This window comes from Echinops telfairi, unplaced genomic scaffold (genome assembly GCF_000313985.2).
Source record: "Echinops telfairi isolate 266 unplaced genomic scaffold, ASM31398v2 ScPeMD7_7457;HRSCAF=8495, whole genome shotgun sequence".
Classification (NCBI taxonomy): Eukaryota; Metazoa; Chordata; class Mammalia; order Afrosoricida; family Tenrecidae; genus Echinops; species Echinops telfairi.
In genome coordinates, this window is record NW_022111357.1 from 38,374,097 (window position 1) to 38,400,526 (window position 26,430).

General features: G+C 40.5%; 1 protein-coding gene and 1 long non-coding RNA gene across 2 annotated transcripts in view; both read right to left on the minus strand.

The window, feature by feature from the left end:
* LOC123522673 overlaps positions 1 to 557 on the minus strand; it is an 11,445-nt gene extending 10,888 nt beyond the window's left edge. Inside the window, exon 1 of the long non-coding RNA XR_006680909.1 lies at positions 518 to 557. This is a non-coding gene — a long non-coding RNA (uncharacterized LOC123522673). The remainder of the gene's footprint in view (positions 1 to 517) is intronic.
* The window catches only part of CAMTA1 (calmodulin binding transcription activator 1), a 1,095,522-nt gene that overhangs the window by 1,027,062 nt on the left and 42,030 nt on the right, over positions 1 to 26,430 (minus strand). The gene's annotated exons all lie outside the window — the stretch shown is intronic.

Genomic DNA, 26,430 nt, shown 5'->3' on the forward strand with positions numbered 1-26,430 from the left:
AGAACTAGAAAGGCGAGGCTTCACCACCCATTTATCCCTCCGCCTTTCAACCAGCACCACATGTGATTATCGGCCAGGCTGGCACAATTAACTAACTCACGGGGTAACAACAAGGGAATCTGAATAAAGTATGGGTTAATAACAATGTATCAACCTTGATTCGTTAGTGATACTAACAAGAGAAATGAGCGCCAGGTGAATGGGAACTTGGTAATATTTTTGCTGTTTCCGCAAATCTAATTTTTAAAAATATTCTAAAATAAAAGGTGTATTTCTTTTCAATGACCTCAAAGATGTGTCTTGAGCATCGGGGAGGCCGAGGTGCTGTTTTCTGAGATGTGGAAGGCGAGGAAAGGAAGACTGTTGGTTCTACCCTGTTTCCCCCAAAATAAGACAGTGTCTTATATTAATTTTGCTCCCAATGATGCGCTAGGTCTTATTTTCAGGGGATGTCTTATTTTTCCATGAAGAATACGGTATACAGTTACTGTTGAACAAAAAAAGGAAAATTTATTACCTGTATATGGTACGGCAGTAGTTGTCATCACAAACCAGCATAACCAGACAAACTGTGAATCCTACAATATCAAGAATTTGTTACTACCATTATTTCCATGTACAACAATCTATGGTACATTTACTCATAATCTATGGTACATTTACTCGTGCTTCCTGTCTGCTCAGGCTGCGCTGCGGCCAATAGTGAGCTGCGCGGCTGCGCCTGCCACTATGGTCCAGAGTCCAGAGTTATGGTAGCTTCCAGGGACCTTATTATCCAGAAGGCCTTATATTCGGTGGTCTTATTTTCGGGGGATGCCTTATATTTCAGCGAGAGGCAAAACTGTAAGTAGGTCTTATTTTCGGGGGATGTCTTACTTTCGGGGAAACACGGTACTTCTGCCATGGTAAGTGGGAGGAGACAGTGAGACTCTCCAACAGACATCAGGGAGGCAGCTCTGGCGCAAAGCTCAGCAGAGAACTGAGTTCAAAAAAATAAACTGAGGCACTCTTGGCAAATTAAACTATGCAAATGGTTAAGATCATCTACATTAAGACTAGATATCAAAATGAGAAGGGGGTAGGTGTAAATCCTGAAAACTAGCCATATCTTTAATGGTCACTGAGTTAGTTAATTGTGCCAGCCTGGCTGATAATCACATGTGGGGCTAATTGAAAGGCAGAGGGATAAACGGGTGATAAGCCTCGCCTTTTTAGTTCTCGGGTCTCTTGTTTTGTGATGGTTGCACCGGGTGCAGCTGCCTAGCAGTTCCCTGCTTCAGCTTGCAAGATTGACTTCCTACAAGACATCCCCCTTGTAGGAGAAGCTACATGGACCTATCCCGATGCAGCCCTGGGTGCTGGAGCAGCCATGTGGAGACCCCTGATAGTGCTGAGATGCTTGTTCGTTCACTAACTCAGCTTTCCTCCTGCAGTCAGCATCATTGCCTCTGTTTTGTGAGGTGGAGGACTTTGTGGACTGGTGTTGGGTTAATGGGTTAATGTTGGACTTGTGGGCTTGGGCAGCATTGGGTTGGGATGTTTTCATGATGCACATTTTCTTTACATAAAACTCTCTTATACATGAGTTGCTGTGGATTTGTTTCTCCAAAGTACCCAGACTAATACAGTCACACAGATAAGATAAGATGGTCTAGGATCAAGAACTAAGGAAATTCCATCTCTAGACACTGAGTAGAGGAGATCAAGAAGCATCATCAAGTCAGTGGAAGAAAAGCCAAGGGCATCCATCATCCTAGAAACCAGAGAAGGGAAGGCATGCTGAAATTAGATGAATACAACTGAGAAACCAAATACATTAAGCCCAGAAAAACGCTCCTTGTATTGAACAACACTGAGATCACAATAATCTAACAAAGGCATTTCAGCTGGAAATTTAAGAAAATTCAGACTGGAGTGGTTGGATAAGTGAGAAAGTGGATAAAATAGTTATTTTAAGAAATCTGGTTCCCCATCACACAGTTGGATATATAGCCCACACCCACCCCCCACCCCCAGAAGACGACAAATAACAGAAAAGTGGGTAAAGGGAGACAACGGACAGTGTAAGATATGAAATAATAACAACAATTATAATTGGTCAAGGATTCACAAGGGTGGAAGGGTAGAGGAGGGAGGGGAAAAAAGAGGAGCTTATACCAAGGGCTCAAGTAGAAAATGTTTTAGAAATGATGATGGCAACTTATGTATAAATATGCTTGATATAAATGATATGTGGAATGTTATAAGAGCTGTAAGAGCCCCCAATAAAATGATTTAGAAAAAAGAAAAGAAATCTGGTTCTCAGATATTAAATCCATGTTAAGTTAAAAATGACTATCATGAAAAGACTTTAATGCTAGTGCATTATGTGTCAGCGCCCCCTAGCACGTATGCAACATGATGCAAAAAGAACAAAGCCCAAACCCACTGTCATGAAATTGATTTTGACTTATATATGGACCCTATGTAGGGTTTTCCATGCTTTCTAAATCTTTATAGAAATGAACAGCCTCATTTTTCTCCTGAGGAATTACTGGTGGATTTGAACTGAGCAGTTAGTGGTCCAACATTTACCTAACACCACCACTAGAGTTCCTTATACAACACACACTGTCTACAGGTGTGCTGAAGCAGGGATTTCCCCCTATCCCCCTCTCCCCACCCCCAGCCCGACTACGACCTAGATTCCTGATCAGTAGATCTCACCTCAAGTCCTTCTCCACTTACCCATCATGGCCTATAAACATTTTGATGTGAGAAGGATTGGAAAACAATGGCTAGAGCAGGCATCCTCAAACTATGGCCCGTGGGCCACATGCAGCCGGCCGAGGACATTTATCCAGCCCGCCGGGTGTTCTTGCCCCGTTTGTTTTTTTACTTTCAAAATAAGGTATGTGCAGCGTGCATAGGAATTTGTTCATAGGTGTTTTTTTTAAAAAACTATAGTCGGGCTCTCCAACGGGTCTGAGGGACAGTGAACTGGGCCCTGTTTAAAAAGTTTGAGGACTCCTGGGCTAGAAAAATGAAGATTACATATTGTTTCAATTGTATCTTTAGTGGCAAAAGAGCTACTTTTATTAGTCATCGTATCATCCCACAGGAGACCTGATGGCACAGTGGTTACATGTTGAGCTGCTAATCACCAGGTCAGTTGTTTGAAACCACCAGTCCCCCTTGTAAGACAAAGATGAGAGCTCTCTATTCCCATAGTTACAGTCTCAGAAACTGACAGTTCTAAGTTCTATACGCAGGGGTCCTCAAACTTTGTAAACAGAGGGCCAGTTCACTGTCCCTCAAAGCCGTTGGAGGGCCGGACTATAGTTTAAAAAAAACAATGAACAAATCCCTATGCACACTGCACATAGCTTATTTTGAAGTAAAAAAGCAAACGGGGCAAAAACACCTGGCGGGCCGGATAAACGTCCTCGGCGGGCCGCAGTCTGAGGACCCCTGTAGCGTCTCTATGAGTCGACACTGACTCACTGGCAGCACGTTTTGGTTGTTGTTGTTAGGTGCTGTCCAGTGGATTCCAAGCGGCAGCAACCCTCTGTGCAACAGAGTGCAATATGCCCACTTCTGTGGCACCCTCAGATCCTCTCCTATGTCTGCACACACCGTGGGAGCTACTGTGTCAATCCATTTCATTAAAGGTCTAACTCTGTTTTGACCTACTTTACCAAGCATGAGGTCCTTTTCCAGGTACTCTTCTCTCCTACATATCCAATGTTTGAGAGACTAGATTCTGCCACCGCAGATCCAAGGAGCAGAGATTCTGGCTGTACCTCCCCTAGGGTAAGACTTGTTTGTTCTACTGGCAGTTCAAGGTACTTTCAGTATTCTTCACCAACACCATAATTCAAATATATCAATTCTACGGTCTTCCTTTTTCACTGTGCAACTTTCACGTGACTCTGAGCTAACTAAAAATACCATGGCTGGGTAAGGCATACCTTAGTCCTTCTCAAAATGATGTCTTGATATTAAAATGTTTAGCTCTATTACGACTCTTAAAATGAAAATGTAAAACAAAGAAAAAATCTAGGAAGGGTATTTAATAATCTTGTGATGGGGAGGGATTTTCTAAGCGTGAGGTCAGACATTTCTTTTTCAAAAGAAATGCACAGATGTCTGAAGAAAGGGGCTGAAGAACCTACTACCAAAAAGGACAAAAGGCTGGCAGCTAATTAAAAAGAAGTAACTTCAATGGCCCAAGCATGAAATCTCAGGGAAAGACTGGAAATACCAAGTGCTGGCAAGAACCTAAAGAAATGCACTCTTAAATTAGCACGGCCATTCTAAAGGGAACATGACAAAACTTTGGACGCTGAATGAGTAGCTATCCTAGGACTCAGCCCTAAGAAAGTAACTGTGCAAAAGTAGGTGTGCAAGATTGCTAACTGTATCCTCCACTACAGGAGCAAACTACTATGACAGCCAATAAGGGGCTGGCTTTAAAATATTCTGGAAAATCCATACTAAATAGTTAAGACACACACACACATGTCCACACTGCATTGTGATGAGGAGAAAGTTAAGGACGAAGTATGCAAGATTCTGTGTGTGTGTGTGGGGGGGGGGGGAGTGCACATATCATACCCACCTATTTAAACTTGTGACTTAACATATTTTAAAAGTCAAAAAAAATTAAAACCAATTGTTATACATATATATTATATATAAAACAATGGCTGTTTTCCAGATGTTAATTTTCGGGGAAAGTTTAGATTTTTTATTTTCTGTGCTCTTTCTTCATGAGCCCTGGTGGCCTAGTGGCTACACATTCAGCAGCTCAAAACCACCAATTGCTCTGAGGAAGAAAATGAAAGCTTTTTTTTACTCTGAAAAAGAGTTATTGTCTCAGAAACCTACAGGGGTTCACTTCTAGTCTGTGCTATAGGGTTGCTATGAGTCAGAATCAATTCCATGACCGTGAGTTTGATTTTAAACTCCTTTCTTGTTAGAAGCAAAATTTCAAGAGACCAGGCTTACTGGCTGAAACGAGAAAGGTGGGTCCCTGAGGCGGTGGCCCTTATTCTTCTAGCCTGGAACTGAACTGGCCCGTATGGTAGAATAATCAACCATCTAAGAGCACAGGGGCCCACTTACCCAAAACAAAGTTCAAAGAGTTAGGGAAAAAGGAGGCCAGAAAACAGAAAGCTCAGGGAGGAATTGAGATTAGTGATAGCACATTGAGGGGATTTCCATCAATGAGTTAATACAAAATGTGAACATATTTTTAATGTAAAATTGGTCATCTCGTCTGTAAACCTTCACCTAATTTAAAAGTTCTTTTAAAAAAGAAAAATGTCATTTTTGAGGACTACAGTACACCTATCCTCAAAAATGACATCTTTACTTTTTAATTTTTTTTTACTTGTGAAAGATGAGGATTTCTGCTCCCGTAAAGTGTCTCGGAAAGCCACAGGGCCGGTTCTGCCATGCCCTATATGGTCACCATGAATCAGAACCGACTGGACAGCAATGAGTCAAGTCTCCTTTCCTTGTTAATATGCAAAGTTCTTCAAATACACAAAAACTTCCAACTAAGTCTATATGGTCCTAAACATCTGTATCACAGTCTTTTCAACAAATAAATGCCCCTTATTAAGCAGCCAGTTAAAATTTTCTTGAGCTATGGCTAAGTTGTGCATGACAGTGGAATCTTCAAATACAGAGCATAAGACTCAGCAAACAAAAGACCTTTTTTCCCCCCATACTTACTGTGGCAGTTAGATGTTATGTCAACCTGCACCTTTGTAAAAATGTAGGGGTGAAGTCCAACCTATCTATCAGGTCACAGACTATGATGCCTCCTTGAGGGTGTAGTCTTTTTTAGGGTATCTTTTATACAGACACTGAGAACTACTCTCACCCTTCACCTTCCTCTTCAATAGAACTTCACTGGGACTCTGTGCCTGCCTCAAGGGGTAGCCCCACGTGGGCCATGGACCTGGAGAGCTGTAAGTACCCCTGCCATGTTTCCACTGTCCTTGCATCCATGATACTTTCCACCCACAAGGTGGATCCCTGCTCCCAACTTCACCTTTCTGTTTCATTGGCCTGCAGCTATGTGAGTCTACAGAGGGCCCCTGCTAGCATCAGACCTATGGACTTGAGTTAGACTGGACTGTCTTCTTGATCTAAAATTACTTCTTGACATAAAGTTCTTTCCTACATACATCTGAGTGTCATTGATTTTGTTCTCTAGACAATCCAGTCTAGGGAACAGGTCATGCCTAAATTGTCGCTTATGTGATTTCAAGCAAACAAGATCATCATCATGAGTCTAAACTTAGTCAAAAGGCCACAGGAAAACGCCTACTATAGCAGCGGTTCTCAACCTGTGGGCCGGCCACCCTTTGGGGGTTGAACGACCCTTTCACAGAGGTCGCCCGATTCATAACAGGAGCAAAATTACAGTGATGAAGTAGCAACAAAAATAATTTTATGATTGGGGGGTCACCACCATATGAGGAACTGTATTAAAGGGTCCCAGCATTAGGAAGGTTGAGAACCACTGCACTTATAGGATCAGCCCAATTAACCTATGAGAAGAGTCACTGCCAAGACTATAACTTTAAAAGTCATGAGAATCAATGAAATTACAACTCAGTTAAAATGGTTTCTCTCGATAGTATAAAAACAACCACAATACACGTACACACACCAATTTAATGCAGGATAATACTGAAATAATTTGTAAATTAATTTCAAAATACAATGCCAATGGAACAGTAAACTCTCCATTTTTCTCTGCTTTCTTTTCTTTTTCCCTACCTTTTCTTCTCTTAACATTCCTCCTTCTTTCCATACCCCCTGAGATCCCATACTATTGATTCATTCATACATTTCTTTTGACTACCTACTTATGTGTCAGGCACCATTATGCACTATGGGGAAATAACAGTGAAAAAAACATACATAATCTCTGCCCTCATGTGTTGTACCTTCTAGAGATAAAGTAAATCAATGACACCCACTGTTTTAATACTATTTCCCACCGACCAAATTCACCACTTCTGAATCTTGCCATAAATATATTTTATGTTTCTCTTTAAACTGCACTGAGCACTTTATTTTGCTTGCTGTCATCCTCCCCACATTAGATGGTAAGCTTCCTAAAAGCAGGAATTTTTACTGTTGCTGTTTTTTTCCCAAAAGTTTAGAACACTACCTGGGCACATCAATATTAAAATATTTGTTAAAGAATGCCCTTTCTGCTCTTGCTGTCTCATCCATTTTAAAGTAATTGCTAACATCTACCCCATCTGTAAGAAGTCCTGGTTGTATATTGGGCTACACACTGAGCTACTAAAGGTAAGGTCAAAGGTTCAAACCTACCAGCTGCTCTGCAAGAGAATGATGAGGCGGTCTGCTCTTATAAAGATTTGAAGTCTCCGAATTCCCAAGGGGGGCAGTCCTACTCTGCCCTACAGGGTCATACACTGCAAGTATGGAGGCTCTGGGGGCTTATCTGTAAAGCAAAGACCTGGTATCCAAGAACACCCAGCAGTTACCCAACTCCAGCACACTGACTTCAGTGAGACACACCTCATAAAGAGCCTTGCTTGGGACTCGAGGGCAGGTTCCTGGTAAATTCCGGTGGGCAGACATTCACTGGCATAAACCTGCCAGGACTTCTCTGCAGTGCAGTTAAGTCTTAGCCAGGACCTCTGGATAAGGTTCCACCTCAGTCCTAAGGGGTAGGGAGAGGGTTGGATTTCAGGCCTCAGGCTAGCAGCTGCTCCTTGTATCTGCTAGTCCTGCGTTCTCGAAGAGTTCTCTTCATCTTTTACTAGTACATCTCTCATTGCTTCAATTCTCTGAGATGCTTTATAGCTGTATACGCAATTCCTTAATTTAAAAAGTATGTCATCATCTCCCATGATGACTGTGGATTGCTAGTTTCATCTAGTTTAGCTTTATGTATTTGGGGGCATGTTTTTAGGGGCATAAAAATGTAGCACTGTTGTGTTTGCATAGTGAGCTGAACACTTTTTCTATAGGGAATGCCTGTCTCTATCTCTGATAAAGTTTTTCTGCCCTAATGTAGTACGGTGGCTTGTGTGTTAGTGTAAGGCTGGAAGCTATGCTACCAGTAGTTCAAATACCAGTGGGGTCACCTATGGTGGACCGATTTCAGCAAAGCTTCCACACTAAGACACGCTAGGAAAGAGAACTTGGCAATCCACTTGGGGAGGGGGGCAGAACTAAAAAGAGGGGGTGGGACCACAGGATTCCACAGCAGGACATTGCTGGCACAGTGTCAGAAGATGAGCCCATCTGGTTGGAAGATACTCAAAATAGAACTGAGGAAGAGCTGCCTCCTCAAAGTAAAATTAACTTTAATGACAAGGATGGAGCAAAGCTTTTGAGACCTTCCTTAGATATGTTATCAGAAGAAAGCAGTCCCTGGAAGATATCATGCTTGGAAGAGTCGAGGGTCAGCAAAAAAGAAGGCAATCTTTGATGAGATAGATTGACATAGTGGCTGAAACAAGGGCTCAAAACAAAACGATGATTGAGAAGATGGTGCAGGAGCAGACAGCCTTTCATTCTGTTGTACACGGGGTGGATATGAGTTGGAACCAACTCCACAGCACCTAAAAGTCTACTTTATTAATATAGGCAATGCAGCTTTCACGGCTTAGTGTTTCAATGATGTTATCTTCTTCTACCTTTTTACTTTCAACTTTTGCTAATTCTTGAAAGCAGTTCAGAGTTGTAATAAGTCTCTCAAGTTTGTTTTGTATGTGTGTGGTTGTTTTTGTTTTTTAAATCTAGTATTTTAGGTATCTATTACTCCTAGAACAGAAATAACACAAGTGCAAGGATGGATGGCTTTAACAAACAGCTTAGGAGGCCAGAAGTTTGAATACAGAGCTCTCTGGAAGAAGGTCCTTGTCTCGTTAGCTTCTGCTTCCTGGTTCCTTGGAAATCTCCATGTATCTCAGCATCTATCTTGCCCAACCTCTGCTTCCTTAATCTGCTCCTTTTATATTTTGTAAAAGATTGACTCAAAGCACACCTTACACTAATCCTATGTCATTAACAAATAAAAGCAGCACATTCCCAAATGAAATTATAACCACAGGCAGAAAGGCTAGGATTTGCAACACATATCTTGAGGGGGTCATAATTCAAGCTCTAACATCCAGTCATCAATCTTTGGCTTTTAATAAGTTTCCTTTGTTTATATTTACGATTACTGCTGATGCACTGGACTTGTGTCTATCACATCGCTGTTTGCTTCCTTTCCCCATGTTGTGTTCCTTTTACTACTATTTCATACATTATGGGTTAAATGGGATCTCATGAAATGTATGTAAATCCTAAATCCTATACCTGTGGTAAAGGTGCCCTGGTGGCAGAGGATTACACATTGGGCTAACCAAAGGTCAACAGTTTGAATCCCTCAGCCACACCTCAGGAGAAAGATGAGACTTTCTGTTCCCATCAAGATTTACCACCTCAGACACCCTACGGGGCAGTACTATATTGTCTTCCCCTGTCACCGTGAACTGGAATTAACGCAATGGCACTGAGTTTCATTTTGGGTTTTTATACCTGTGGAAGAAACCCCCACTTGGGCATCCACGTTTTCTTTGTAATATTATCACTTTCAAGATCTAAAAGAAACAGATTAAGTAAAAGCAAGCAAGAAAGCAAGCAGGAGTGGAGTAAAATTAGATACCAGAAAGTTATCTCTCACGAAAAGCAAGAAAATGCTAGAAAAGTTGTGACATGGATTTTTCCCCAGAGCAGAGAGAAAAACTTCCCCTAGATCTAGTGCCCTGACTTCAAGCTTCTAGTCTCCTAAGCTGTGAAAAACATTCATTTGTTAAAGCTACCATCTTGGGGTATTTATAATAAGCGCTAAGAAATTAAGATACTTATTTTAGTTGTATATTCTATGTATAATTTCATGATGACTACCCTAGAAGTTACCACATGTAATCTTGGTTTACCATATTATCAAGAAAATTTTACACTAATTTTCCAAAATAATGTTACCTTTTCACACCAACTCTATTTACATATTAACAACTTATACAGTATAACTGATTTTTAATTCTATGTATGTATTATACCACACAAGACATTATTATTGTTATTTTACATTTCAATATTCATTTACCATCATTATCATATTTACCCACTCTTTGGTGATTGACTCAATGGCAGTGATTTGTTTTGTTTTTGTCATTCATTCCTGCATCTTAAAATTATAATCCAAGATTGTTTCTCTTCTGATCAAAGAAAAAATTTTAGTACTTCACTTAGTACAGGTCTTAGGTGATGATTAATTCTTTCTATTTTTATTGATCTGAAAAGATGATAATTTTATCTTTACTTCTGAAGGATACTTTTGCTGAGTAGAAAATGCTACTTCAGCAATTTATCTTCTTGTTTTACATTTTGAAAGTATCAGTCCATTTTCTCCTGACTTCTGCTGAAAAAAAATCTGTGGCTAGTCTTATTGCTCTTTTTAATATAATATCTTTTTGTTTTCTAGCTCTTTTTAAGATTTTTTCTCCTTATCTTTGATTTTCAACTATTTTTGGTTCCATGTGATTTTATTTCACCTTTTTTTATATCTATAATTTGATCCCTTTGTCTGTTGTGGGCAATTTGTAGCCACTATCTCCCCATGTGACAAGCCCTGGTGGCACTATGAGTTAAGCATTGGACTTTTGTCTTTCAAAAGACTCAGACCAAAACAAAAAAAAACTAAGACCAACTTAAACATATAAAAATAAATGGACCAATTCTTTCTTTGACCCTAAATCAAAAGGGAAGGAGTAAGAGGCAGGATCAGGCCTCCTCATCACCTAGTCTCTGATGACTCCTTCCAACTAGGTCAAAAGACCCTTTAAGACAAAAGAATTACTATAATTATCAGAAATTGGGTGATTTGCCATTATAAAATAACTGTAAACAAGTTCTCTGTATTGTAGAGGGATTTTAAGAAGCCAAAACAAATTACAATGAAACATGCCTGAAATGAAATGGTAATGGCTTGAGTTTTGAAAATACAGATTATTTCAACAAACACTAATAGTAATTAAGATTTGTTGTATACAGGCTTAAAGTATTTCCAAGCTCTTTAGGTAACTTGGCAGATATTAAACAGAGTTAATATTCAAGTTTCTATACTTTCACTTTTTATGCTAGAGAGAGGATACAAAGATATATATATCTTTTTTGTGGCATATATGCACACACTCATCAGTAGACTCATGTATATACATATATATGCCACAAAAAAACAAAATTTTAAAGTTTTTTTTTAAAAAGGAACTGATTGAGTAGTCAAAGTTTTATGTCTGGCGGTGCTTGATGGGTTAATAAACAGAAGTTATTTTATTTAAAGCTTAAAGTTAATGCATTAACCCATCATTGAAATAATGTTAAGTAGTGAAGAATTAACTTTCTCATTATTAAGATAACAAAATTTTCTTTGATCACAAGGTTGAAGAATTAATTTACTATTTATGTATTCCCCGTCAAAGGCAGTGGTTCAGTGACTGTGGTAGTCCCCTAATATGGCATCAATTTAAGGATTAAGAGTGTAGGGGTGGAGTCTAGGCTGCCAATCTGGAGATAGCCAATGAGACTTCTGTGGGCATGACCTTCTCCTGAGAATTCTGGGAAATCTGGTACTTCCTCCTTAGAGGCGAAGATCTCTCTCTCTCTCTCTCTCTCTCTGCTACTCCCTGGGAGACATTGCAGAAGACAAGCCACATGGACACAACCAGACCTCAGAAGCCGGAGAAGCCACAGAGAGACCCCTGCCAGCACTGAGATGTTTCCAATGCCACTGGATCCGAACACTTTCTACCCACTGGCCTGTGATCTTCTGCATTCGGCGTCATTGCATGTGCTTCGTGAGTCTGAAGAGAACCTTATAGATTGATATCGGAAATATGGGCTAATATTGGACTTGTGGACTTGATCTGGACTGGGCTGGGATGTTCTCTCAATGTTCATTTGCTCTTGTATATAAATCTCTTTCTTATACACATATGTGTGCCCATGGATTTGTTTTTCTAGTTACCCGGACTAACACAGTGACTCATTAAAATAAATTTCTCACACACACACACACACAAAGAAAATAAATAAATAAATTTCTGCGTTGAACACCAAGCCTAATGTCTTTAATAACAAAAAAAGCTAAAGTTCTTATCACTGAGAACTATGGTTAAATAACTTAAGTATTTAACTATGGTTAAATAACTTAAGTATTTTTAAGTTATTAAAAATCTTAACTTGTCATAAGAGTGGTGTAGACCCTTTTATATAGCCTAGCAAATGACCTCTCTGAGAAACATGAACTATAGTAGGGAATTCTTTGAGGGTTTTTACACTGACACGATGGCCCTTGACTGGGAAAACCTATTTGCAGGTTATCTGCTAATATGACTCAACTTTCTGAAACTCTGACAGACAAGTGCTGCTGACATTGCAGACAGGTAGCTGGCTACAACAAAATGATTAGTCTCTTGTTAAAGTTGTATTAGACAACAAAATAGGCCCCAATTTTACATTAGCTCAGCAATGGGGGAATCTGCACCGTTACTAATACTTCTTATTGGATTTGGGTAAGACTCACCAGAGAAATAAAACAAGATATTCAGAAAATTCACTAGAAGGCCACCTGGCTGCACATGCCCTCAAAGACTGAATACTCTTTTTAATATTTTTAGCCATGATCTTAGGTAACTCCTACCAAAAGATTGGGTGAGACTATACAAATGAAGTACCTGTGACCCACCAACAGGATTGGCTAGCTTGCTAACAATGTAATTAATGTTCATATCACCCTCATGGGGGTGGAAGCATACCAAAAAACTATACAGAACTCTAAAAAGGGGATTGGTCAGGTGTGCATCCTGCTATGCTTAACACTTTGCTGACCATTTCTAGCCAAAACTATTCTGTGTAGCTCGCTCCTATAAAGATCTATATTGCTTTCAGGCTAACAAGCTGCATAAATTTGTAACCAGTCAGTGAAGTGTTAAGAGAGCAGAGAGGTGGACCTCACAACCACCAAGAAGAGTTTGGAAGGGAGCACGTCCTTTGGACCCAGGATCCCTGCACTGAGAACTGTCTGAACCCAAAAGGCAGAAACAGAGCTATTAACATGAGAAATGGCAAGACTTAGCAGCTGAGAAATGGCAGCAAGAGAGGTAGCAGAACCAGGAAACCAGCAGGAGATTGCCAGGAGATACAGCTGTAGACTTTCTGGCCATGGACTGAGAAAGCTGAGCATCTCCAGGTCAAGGCTTACTGGCAGAATGGGGGCATCTGGGCACTTAGCATTGGAGCTAAAAGAACCTACCTGAGTAGTACAGAGGCCAAGCTTAGGGTCAAGGGCTTAAAAGGGTGACCTGTCTGTACACATGGCTAAGAAAAGGCTGACCTAATCAAAGGACTGTTTTCTGAGGATTCCGGAACCTGAACTGTAACCTGCTATCTTTCCTAAAGAAACTCATTAACTGTGAATATGGTCTGAGTTCTCTAAGGTCACTGCAACAAATTATCAAGCCCAAAAGAGTGTGTCATGGGAGGCATGGGTGATGTCAGAATTTGTAAATTGGATAGAGGAGCTGAGATGCTTCCACCGCCACTGGATCCACAAGACTATCTACCCACTGGCCTTTGATCTTCCTGCATTCAGCACCATTGCATGTGGGCATGAGTCTGAAGAGGAATTTATAGACTGGTATCAGACATATGGGCTAAAATCGGACTTATGGACTTGATCTGGACTGGGCTGGGATGTTTCTTAATATACAATTACTACTTGATATAAAGTTCTCTATTACACATATGAGTGTCTCTGGATTTGTTTCTCTAGTCGACCCAGACTAACAAACTTTGCGCTTCTACCCACAACCCACTCCATGGTAGAAAAATGAGGCTGTCTACTTCTGTGAAGTTTAGTCTTGAAAACCACAAGAGTGTAAGCAGTTCTACTCTGTCCTATAGCGTCACTATACATTAGAATCTTGATGGCAATGCACTTTTATTATCAATTAAAACTCACTGCCATCAAGTCAATTCCAACTCATAACGACCCTATAGGGCAGGGTTGGACTGCCCCTGTGAGTTTCCAAGACTCGTAGAAAGCCTCATCTTTCTCCCAAGGAGTGGCTGGTGGTTTCGAAGTACAGACTTGGCAGTTATCAGCTCAAAGAGTAACTACTATGCCAGCAGGGCTCCTTTTTATTATCCAAGGAAAGCAAATCATTTCCTTCTTCCATTCCTTTGCCCATGCTGTTCTATTCCTTTATGTGGGAAAGCATTCTTGTTAATACTCCTTTTCTGCCTAGTCAACTCCTAATCCTCTTCAAAGAATTGTCTTTTTTTTCTTTAATAAAATGTCCATTTATATGCTCGGGCCAACTTCATCATTACTTCCTTTGTGCTTAAAATTTATCTTGTACAAGCATACTTCATAATTCCTTTATATCATTTATCATACTATATTGCAACTATTTTTTATACCTATCTTCCCTACAAGACTATAATCTTCTTTTATTTATTTCAGAATGGTCAGGTTTACTGCAAGAATTGGGACACACAGAAGGCACTCAAAATATTTACTGAACTCAAAATATTTGTTGAATAAGATTTAACAGACACATACGTAATTAATAAACCAGGTATAAAAAGTAACAAAAAATATTTGGTTAATGGAGAAATACAAAAGAGTAGAATTGCTCTCATAATAAAAGCCTAGGAATCTCATGTCACAAACACATCTCTTAAGTTCTACAAATTACTCAGAGGCACTATAAGTAATACTAATGACGCTTTAGATTATAAATTCAATCTGTAGACAAATAATCTGTTTGGGGGCTGTTGTAAACTTAGGAGTTAAATTGTCTCATTCAAAAATCATTCTCTACACTTTATATGAAGAGAAGATAGACCGCTACATAACTACAGCCCCCCGCCCCCCCCCAATTGCCCTAGTATTTACATACAAATGGTTCATGATAAGATATTCTGCTTTTGAACTTTCATAAAAATCTTCACATCCATTCCCTAGCTTTGGTAAAACTACAGCCCCAGGCAAAAGTGCTGCACAGCTCTCTTTATTTGGGCAATTGCTTCCTCATTACAAAGAGACTAAGAAGAACTATAACAAACATTCAAATAAAAAGCGACTTCCATGTAAATAGAGAGCAAATCAGGGCATTTTCCCAATTATTTTAGATAAGAATGTTTTCATATCACAGGCTTTAAAGAATCTGAAAAAAGATACCTATTTTTAAATGTTATCTAAGAAATTTGAGTTCAAATTTAAAATTAAAATATAAACAGTGAAAAGAGATGGATATATCCCTTTAATCTGTTTTCAAAACTATTCACAGGCCTGTCAGGTAGATCTGGAGACCTTATTAATAAACAGACGATGCCCTCCAGCTTTCTAAAGATTAACAATTCATAGCAGCATAGATATAAACTGATAAAAAGCAATTACTACTCTAAAACTTGCAGATCTCAAGAAGTGACACATCTCCCATGTTAATTAACATCTTCCTAATTATTAACCACCTGGAAAATGGAGATTATATCAAACTGTACCCTTTAACTTTATAAAGTGCACTAATCCCAGGATATTTTGTCATCTTCTACCCCCATAGACCGAAAATCCGTGGGTTTGGAATGTTTACAGAAGGCTCCATAAAAATAAAGCAAATTCTTCTGGAACTACTACTACTACTATCAAGAGAAAAAAATTCCCTTATACCCAAAGACTCCTTTTCACAATCCCACTTTTCCCAAAGGTAATCATTATCCTAAATTTGTACTCATTCTTTCAAAGCTTTTCTTTGGTTTTCAACCAGTGGTGGTTTTTAACAGTTTTATTGAGGTATAAATCACATACCATAAAACTAACCCATGTTAGTATATAATTCAATGTTTTCTTGCATATTGACAGAGCTATAGGGCTACCATTGGTGCATTTTTAAAGTATCTATTTGGTTGAACTGGAAATTCCCAGGATTCTCATCACTGATTTTACAAAAATATAAAGGGCAGAAGTGAAGCAATTACTGTTCTTTAAAGGTCAGCAAGGTTAGAAGTGGTGGCATATGGAAAAAGAGGTGCTGCCTGAGGGTTCCAGCTTGTCCACAAGCTCCTGTTTCACAACTAACTTCTCTCCAATTGCTAACCCTGCAAACCAACAGAAACCGCCATGCTACCACCAACAGGCACTTTGCGCCACTCCCATCTCTGTGGCCCATTTTAGCAGTTGTTTGAGGCTGTTCTCCCCACAGCCTTCTGTAAACCACGATTTGGCCACTCCCTCCAATGCTGCAAGAACCATAGCTGGAAACTCCTCCTCGTCCTCCTCCTCCTCCTCCCTCCCAAACTCCTCACCCTTCACCCTCACCCCACCCCCAGTTTCTCTGACAATTAAGGTTTAATTCCTAGACTAAACCTATTATTGCATAATATTCATAGTGGCTCTATTTTACGGAATAGGTCCTGGCAGACAAATTAGGTACTATATGACTGTGAACAGCAGCTTAGCCATGATTCTTTTTCAACTTTACCAAAATAGTATCAACACTATGTATGTGATTGTTCTTTTTTTAAATCATCTTACTTGGGGCTCTTACAACTCTTATCACAATCCATACATACATCTATTATGTCAAGCACATTTGTATGTTTGTTGCCTTCATCAATCTCAAAACATTTTCTTTCTACTTGAGCCCTTGGTATCAGCTCCTCATTTTTCCCCTCTCCCCCACCCTCCCTCCCTCACCAACCCTTGCTAATTTATAAATTATTATTTTTTCATGTCTTACGCTCTCCGATGTCTCCACACAGTTTTTTGTTGTCCATCCTCTAGGGAGGAGGTTATATGTAGATCATTATGATCAGTTCCCCCTTTCTATCTCACTTTCCCCTTACTCTCCTGGTATCACTATTCTCATTATTGGCCCCGAGGGGTTTATCTGTCCTGGATTCCCTGTATTTCCAGCTCTTATCTGTACCAGTGTACATCCTCTGGTCTAGCCGGATTTGTAAGGTAGAATTGGGATCACGATAGTAGCAGCAAGAAAGCATTAAAAAACTAGAGGAAAGTTGTATGTTTCATCATTGCTACACTGCACCCTGACTGGCCTGTCTCCTCGCCACGACCCTTCTGTAAGGGGATGTCCAGTTGCCTACACATGGGTTTTGGGTCTCCACTCCGCACTCCCCCTCATTCACAATAATATGATTTTTTGTTTATAATGCCTGGTACCTGATCCCATCAACACCTCGTGATCACACAGGCTGGTGTGCTTCTTCCATGTAGGCTTTGTTCCTTCTCAATTAGATGGCCACTTGTTTATCTTCAAGCCTTTAAGATGCTTGACGCTGTATCTTTTGATAACCAGGCACCATCAGCTTTTTTCACATTTGCTTATGCACCCACTTTATATTCGGTGACCATGTAGGGAAGGTGATCATCAGAGAATGCCAGTTTAATAGAACAAAGTGTTCTTGTATTGAGGGAGGGAGTACTTGAGTAGAAGCCCAATGTCCATCTGCTACCTTAATACTAGACCTAAATATACTGTATGCCCATACAGCTATTTCGTCATCATCACATATAAATATGTTTAATATTTGTATGTCTGTACTTAGATCTCTATAAATGCCCTTTGCCACCTAGTTCTTTCCTCTATTTCCTTTTACTTTCCTCTTGTCCCACTATTATGTTCAGCCTTCATTTGGGTTTCAGGTAATTCCTCTCAGTTACATTGCCCTTGATCACGCCCTACCAGGCCTCCTACACCGTCCTCCGCCATCGATTTTGGATCATTTGTTGTTCCCTTGTCCCTGGGTTTGTTAACACCCACTTCCTTTCCCATGCCTCCCTCTCTCCATGTCCCCCCACCTCCCCAACCATCGGTCCTGTGGTTTTCTCTTCCAGCGTGTTTACCTCACCTATCTTATCCAGATAGACATGCAGAGATAATAATATGCACAAAAAAACAAGACAGAGCAAAACAAAGCAACGAAAGAAAACAAAACAACAACCCAAAAAAAAAAAAGCCTGTAAATAGTTCAAGGTGTGTTTGTTGACCTTTAGGAGTGTCTTCCTGCATGTGATTTTTCTTACATGTAGCTGTATTTTGCTCATTTTTAATTTCTGCTTAATAATCTACTTTAAATCAACACCAACCAAACCCATGGCTGTGGAGTCGATTCCAACTTATAGCCACCCAATGGGAGAGAGCAAGTGTGCTCCATAGGGTTTGCAAGGCTGTGAGTCTTTACAGAAGCTGACTTCCCTCATGGGACTGACAGTTCATGGGCTTGAACCGCCAGCCTTGTATTTAGCAGTCCAGGGCTTAATCCACAGAACAACCATAGAGCCTTCTAGAACACTACCAGCACTATCAAGGCACTTCCAAACATCACTACTACCTTTATTCCTAACATCTTAAGTTAGTTTTGGCTAGTTTTTGTTTTAAACTTTGTGGTGAAATGATGGTTCTTAATATGGCTCTTCTACCCAAGTTGACAGGGAACTGCCAAAAGTTCAGACAGGATTCAGAAAAGGGAATGGAACAAGGGACATCCTTGCTGCTGTCAGATGGATCTTGGCTCAAAGCAAAGAATACCAGAAGGATGTTTATTTGTGTTTCATTGACTATGGAAAAGCATTTGACTGTAGGATCCATAATAAACTGTGGATAACCTTGAGAAGAATGGGAATTACAGAACTTTTTGTGGTTCATTCAGAACTTCGTTGTGCTCATTCAGAACTTGCACAGGGATCAAGAAGCAGAATAGAACAGAACACAGGAATACTACAGGGTTTAAAATCAGGAAAGGTGTACATCAAGGTCATATCCTCTCACCATATTTGTTCAATGTACATGCTGAGTAAATCATCAGAGAAGCTGGATTAAATGAAGAAGAGTAAGGCATCAGGATTGGAGGAAGGCCTATTAACCTGTGGCATGCAAATGACACATCCTTGCCTACTGAAAGTAAGGAAAAATTTAAGCACTTGCTGATAAAGATCAAGGACTGTAGCCCTCAGTATGGATTTCAACGCAATGTAAGGAAGACCCAAATCCTCACAACTGGACCAATAGGCAACATCAAAGATGTTGTCATATTTGGTTCCACAATAAACGCTCATGGAAGCAGCAGTCAAGAGACCAAAAGACACATTGCAATGGGTAAATCTGTTGCACAGGACATCTTCAGAATATTTGTGGTAATGACATGCTTTCGTGTCACCTTGGAGATATGAAAGTGAAGGGGTGGAGTCTAGCCTGTCGATCAGGATACAGAAGTGGTTCTCAACCTTCCTAATGCCACGACCCTTTAATACAGTTCCTTATGTTGTGGTGACCCCGCCCCCCCAATCATAAAAGTATTTTCGCTGCCACTTCAAAACTGTCATTTTGCTACTGCTATGAATCGGGTGACCCCTGTGAAAGGGTTGTTCGACCCCCAAAGGGGTCACAGCCTGATGAAGCTTCCATGTGGCCATGGCCTTCTCATATGGAGAATCCTGGGATTTTCCACTCTCTCTCTTTCTGCCTTCACCTTCATGCCAGTAAGCCACACAGAGACCTGCCAGACCCCTGGAGATGCATCTACTGGCATTGGATCCAAAAGACTTTTCACTCACCGGCCAGTGATTTTCCTGCATTTGTGCATCATTGCTTGTGGCTGTGTGCGTCTGAAGTGGGATTTATGGACTAGTATCAGACTTACAGACTTGATCTGGACTGGGCTGGGGTGTTTTCCTAATATATAACTACTTTTTGACTGAAATGTGCATAAGGTTGCTATGGGTCAGGACCAACTCGATGGCATCAACCACCACCACCACCTATGTCTCTATAACTCCCACCAAATGACTAGGTGGGACCATGCAGCAAATAGGGTGTATAAAATACTAACATAGGGGTCTGGACCGTTTTAGTTACCTGTGTAGAAGAAAGATAACTGAGAAGCAGGTACAGAGAGGATGGATTGCCAGAACCATCAACGAAGAAGAACCACCAGCAAAACACTGTCCAGATCCCTGCCTAGAAGTGAGGCCGGACCAGATGCCCCAGGGGCTGAGGCCCAGAGAGCATGTTAGCTCATCTTATCCTTTTCCATCACCCTCCCCAAGAGTCAGCCTGATTACCCTGCCTGAACAGAGTGCTGGAAGTACACTGATCTGTAGAAAAGGCTGCTGATAGCACCAACAGAGTTAGTTAAGCACTCTTCAACCACACCTAATCCTGACCCACTACTTTAACAGTAAATATACACAGAGAACATTTCCAAGCTCACATTTCAATGATTAAAGAAACCAGCCCAACTAAACAGTAAGCTATATTTCCAGTGAGAGCTCATAAAAATGCCTACACATTAAGACTGTTATCAATTTATATAAAATCGTAAGCAGATAATACAGAGTAAATAAATAATGCACAAATGAAATAAACCGTTAATGACTATGCTTAAAGGAAAACAATTATTTTGGTAAAAATTTAGAAAGCAAAGTGACATTAAAAATTTCATTAGACATTTGTGAAATATCTTACTATCATAGTGTTATCACTGTAGGATACTGTCGGTGTTAGACAGAACTGCTTTTATACAACAAGCCTGTCCACAAAGAAAAAATGATGAGCAATCACTAGCATGCAATCCTTAGTTTATGGATTCCCTATATCCATCAGGTGTAAGCAATCTCCTGTTCTTCCCCTGACGAAACTAAGAATTAAACAGGTGAACTGTGTCAGAAACTGATCATTTTGGAAATATGGTGTCTTCCTAAACAAGATGACCACTCAACTGGAGACACACAATCAGTGTTTTGGAACCAAATGTACAACAGAGCAAACATTTCAGAGCGCAGAGCCCTGGGTAGAGAACAGTAGCTAGTGATAGAAATAGACTATACGAAGAAAAGAAAATATAATTTCCACATCTTACAAGTAGGTGCTTTATCATATAATATGAGGCTGAAATATTCAAAAAAAGTAGGAGGGAAAGTGATATTACAAGAAAAACATATATAATTCTGCTCTAATTGATAACAAACCATTTCCCGCTACCTAAAGATTTTAACCCAAATTCAAATGTGTCAGTTAATTCAGATGACCTACATTCCAGTAACATAATTGTATATTTAATAGAGTCCACTTGTTTACGATAAATTTCCCCTCTGGATTGCCTGTTTACTTTCAACCACAATGTGTTTAATTGCAATGAAGTTTCCTTCCAAAAACAGTAAACAACAGGCTTAAGGTAGGGGCTCCCAACCTTTTCCTCACTTTGGAATCAATCACCTAAAGAGTTTTTAAACACACCAAGCCCGGGCCCCTCACCACACCCATGCACATTGTTTCTGTTGTGTTCCTGTGTTAACATTGGTTACTGTTGATAAACCCACATTGATACCTTATTAACTTAAGTCTGCCCTGTAGGCTTGTCATTGACTGGACTGTAGTGAATATAGCTTTTATTGAGGATGATAGGTTGCTCACTTCCACGCTAGAGACCCTTAGATTCCCAGCCAGCGTATTTCATGTGCAGCCACACGTTTTGGCAGTGTGTTGATATGATGCTGAAGAGGTTTCAGCAGAACTTACAGCTAAGATAGACTAGGAAGAAAGGCCTAGTGTTCTACTCCCAGAAACCATCCAGTGAAAGCCTTAAGGATTCCAGTGATCTAATCTGCAGCTGGACCAGGCAGCATTTAATTCATTTGTATGTGGGGACCCAGTGAATGGAGGTGACTCACGGCAACTGACACAGCAGCAACCTGGTTTATGTTGAGCTTCACACTGACTGGGGATGGGGCCCAGTACAGAACTGGGCAGTATTCCACCCTGCAGCATGTGGGAGGCTGAGTGAATCAGAATCGACTCGACAGCACATAACAGTAAACTGGGTCCAGGTACTGGCATTTTAAAATAGCTGTACTGAGCTCTCTCTTGCCTGCACTATTTTCTACAGAGCTAAAACTGCTCTAAAATACAAAGACTATTTTTTTTAAAGAAAATAAACATTGTATAATAAATCCAAACCAAACTCACTGTCTTCAAATGGGTTCCAACTCATAGCAACACTGTATACACACCAAACCAAACTCTCAGCTACTGAGTTGATGCTGGCTCATAGGGGCCCTACAGAACAGGGTCGAAATGTTCTCTGGTGGGTTTCCGAGACTATAACTCACAGGAGTAGAGGCCCTCATCTTTCTCCCTCAGAGTGGCTGAAGTTCAAACTGCAGATCTTGCAGTCAGCAGCCCAAGATGTATAGTAATCACAAAATATGCCAAAGGCCAAAATGTTAACTCTGCCTGTGTCTTAGAACTATACTGTATAATTAAGATTGGTTTTATTTTCAATTTTCAAATTGAGCATGCTTGACATTAATGAAAAAAAAATATTTTCCAAATTTACATCACAGAAACATACAACGGATATGCTTTTTTAAGAAAAGTGCAATCTCAATTAATAATCTGTACAAAAAATTCAACTTGCAAATTGAAAATGAGATCCTTCCAATGAATACTCAGATAAAGTAACTTACATGAAATGCCTAGAAAAGACTTTTAGTTCAAATAAAAGTTGGAACTTGTGATGGAACACAGAGCCCACAGAAGAATCAGAGCAGGATCCTTTTAGGCAAAAAGCTCTGAAATACATCGTCTTTGGACGGGGGAAGCTAATGGATCATCTGGATCATTACAAACTCTTCCATTTCTTTAATTCTGTAGGTTCTGACCTCTTTAGTTTGCTCACAAAATCACAGAATCACAATGGGGGGTAGGGGGCAGACTGATGATTACTGCTGAAACAAAACTAAATTTCCATCTTTCCCTCTCCCCTTCCTATAACCTTGAAAAAACAAAGCTGTCTAGATAGATAAACAGACAGACAGACAGACAGCACTGGATTGGGAATCATCAGCAGGGACTGATTTCTCCATGTTTCTAAGGAAGCTTTTGTATAGTACTGCAGCAGAGCCTCATATACACAATGGCTCCCCAAAAGTGGCCCTACTCATTTTAAAATGCCCTTTATGGAACCAGCACCACTTCCATTGAGAATTGCTGGTTCAGGGAATGAGCAGATCTGCTTGTGGTGGTCTTCCACCTCTCTAAGTGGTAGCTAGGTCTTCCTCTGCAGATTGGGTTGGGACCAGATCATCAGTAATGGTCTATCTTTGCTTTCAAATACTCAGGCCTCCTAGGGTTTACTATGGTGCTGCCTCCTGAGGGGCCTACGAAATTAATACACTTCCTTGAAAGACATTCCTTGCTCAGTTTCCATCTCATCTTTGCCTCATCTCATCACCACTGAATCACTGGCTCCTGAAGCTAGGCTAGGGCCATGAGCTCTTCCCTTCTTTTGCCCCAGGGTGAGCTCATCTAGTTCCAAGGCTTTAAATGCATGCGTCTATGCACTTGACATTTCCAGAGAGCGTCTCTCTCCAGAACTGTGGACAGCTGCCTACTCCGAATCGCCAATCAGTGTCTAATAGGATCTCTTAAAATTAAAATGTCCCAAAAGAGCACTCTTGGTACACCCCCCCTCCTCTCCCTCTCTCGAACTTCCTTGAGACTGAGTAGCTCAAGGCCACAAATTAGAAATCATCCTTCCCTCCTCTTTTCCTTCCGAAATGCCAAACTCATTGCCATAGAGTGGATTCAGACTCATAACGACTCTGCTGGATAGACAGGGTAGACTCCTAAGTAAATCGCTACAGCAGAATCTCCATCTTCTCCCACAGAGCGCCTGGGGGTTACACACTGTTGATCTTGCAGTTAGCAGTCCAATGCAGAACCTGCTATACCACCAAGTTCTTTTCTGTTTTTAGCCCCCTACAAATCGAATCTCATCAGCTCTGACATTACCTGCAAAATATCCCCCACTTAGCTCTCCTCTGAAACCACCAGTTCTGACAATAATTCCTGCAACAGCCTCCCACCTGGTCTCCTGTTTTCCCTAACTTCCACAGAGCAGCCAGGGAGACTCGCCAAGTAAATACCACCCATCATCCCCACTGTCACTCACTAGACCAGTGGTTCCCAACCTTCCTAATGCGGCAACCCTTTAATACAGTTCCTCATGTTGTGGTAACCCCCAACCATGGAATTATTTTCATTGCCAAAGGGGTCGTGACCCACAGGTTGAGAACCGCTGCACTAGATGATAGTTCACATTTAACAAAGTTTCCTACTGCCCATGGATAAAATCCCAAATCTTTATGCCCACAAGATTTAGGACCCGCTTACATCACTGATCCAATATCCCAATAGTTCTCTCGACTCCAGTAACAAGGTTTCATTGTTCCTAAACCAAGTATATTTCTGCCTCAGGGTCTTTGACTTGCTATTCTATCAGTTTAAAATGTTCTTCCTCCAGGTCTAGGTCCTGAAACAACTAACAATCTCATCATTTAGATCTCAATTAAAATTTCAGCATTCCCCTCGGAAAGGTCTTCTTTATTCAGCCCATTGAAAGTACTCCCACCTCAGTATCCTGGGTTTACTTTCTTCTGAACACCCACTGAAATTGTGATCGATGTCTTTACTTTTGTATTGCTTCTATAAACTCCATGAGAACATCCTTGTTTGTCTGATGCCTTGAGACTGGGTGCAGAGAACAATATCATGGTTACCAACAACATATTCTTTATCATGCCATCATCTACATCTTCATCAAGATTTTTGATAGCTGGCACTGATTGGAAGAGTGAGGGTTGTAGACAAATAAGGCACCTGTTTCTCACGGAGCTTATACAATAGAGGAAAAGATACTTTGAGTTATCTGAAGGGACTTCAAAAAGTTCGTGGGAAAAACCAAAATTAAAAGCTAATAGCTGTGAACCAACAGGTCGGCAGTTCTAACTCACTGGTGCTCCATGGGAGTCTGCTTTTCTAAATCTTTTACAGCCTTAGAGGTCCTATGGAACAGCTTGCGCTACACTGCCTTATAGGGTTGTTCTGCGTCAGATTTGGAGAGAGAGAGAGAGAGAGAGAGAGAGAGAGAGAGAGATCAAAAAGCCAACCATTCATCCTTGATGTAGGATTGTGGGTGCTCAGTCCATCTTCCTATTTGGCTATCCTGTGAGTTGATGGGTAGGGAGAGAGTTCTCTTGTCCCCAGGCTTTATCTTTTTACATGGGAAGACCTCCTTCCCACAGGGGACAAGCTTAGCTTCTTGCCTCACCCTCACACACTCCCTGCAGAACTGTGACCTACTACATTGAGATAAGGAGCTGAGTGGGTGTGCCAGGATCAGGTCACATTCTTGAGGAATCAGCTAGGCCCAGGGAGCACACATCTGGCTCGTCTCCAATACATTTGGTTTCTTAGCCTAGCTACCAAGGAAAAAGTTAGGATAACAAACTCAGGAACAAATTCCACTGAAGTCCAAAAAAGAGCCCAAGCCCCCTGCCATCAAGTCAGTTCTCATTCATAGAGACTCTATCTATATAGCATCAGGGACAAAGTCCACTTGAAGATAGGCCTACTTGAGTAGAAGACCTAACCACGTGCATTCAGCGATTCTTCTTCCATTCATTCATTTAATAACTATCCACTCAGTGCCAACATGTGCCAAGAACTGTTCTAAGCTCTGAGGATCCACAACTGAACAGAGCAGATCGAGACCTCTGCCTTCTCAGAACTTCATAGCCTACAGGGGAACCCAGACAAGGCACAATCCCAATAAGAAAACTGTACAGCACAGCAGATGAGGAGAAATGTGAATTCCAAATCAGTCATGTCTCACTATCCTCAGTTATGAAATAAAAAATCCATAATCACCACCCAGAAAGTTTTCTGAAATGCTTGAGGAATGGGTTAAATATTCTGGAATGTGCTTAAATATAAGAAATTAGATTAATAATTAAGGCATTTAACAAAAATGATTCTTTAATGATTAATTAGAGTTAGGAAGTCTAAATTTTATTCAACAGTGCAAAAATAAAAATTTTAATTCACATTAACAACGGTCTTCAGATGCCAGGAAATGAGGGTCTGCCTCTACATAGTTTAAAAAATGTCAGTAAAAGCTGGGATAAATGACTAGACTCTGATTTCAATCTTACAAATTCTATTTTGGGGCAGCCTTGACTTATGACAGGGTTCTACATCAATGACTCAGGTCCTAAATTGGTTCTGGCATCAAGTTGAATACTTTTGGGTTTTGTGTTTGTTTTAGGTTTCATTTATTATCCATCTCTTGATCAATCCGATCTTCGGGTTTGGGGGTTGCCATGGGAATAACATAAGCAAATGACTCACTGTAACCCTGTATATAGTACACATTATTAACAGGTAAGATGTTAAAAAATAAAAAGTAGTAAGTACAGTTCATCACAACATGAATATGGCTTAAGTCAGGGACTAACTGTCATTTAAAGCCTTT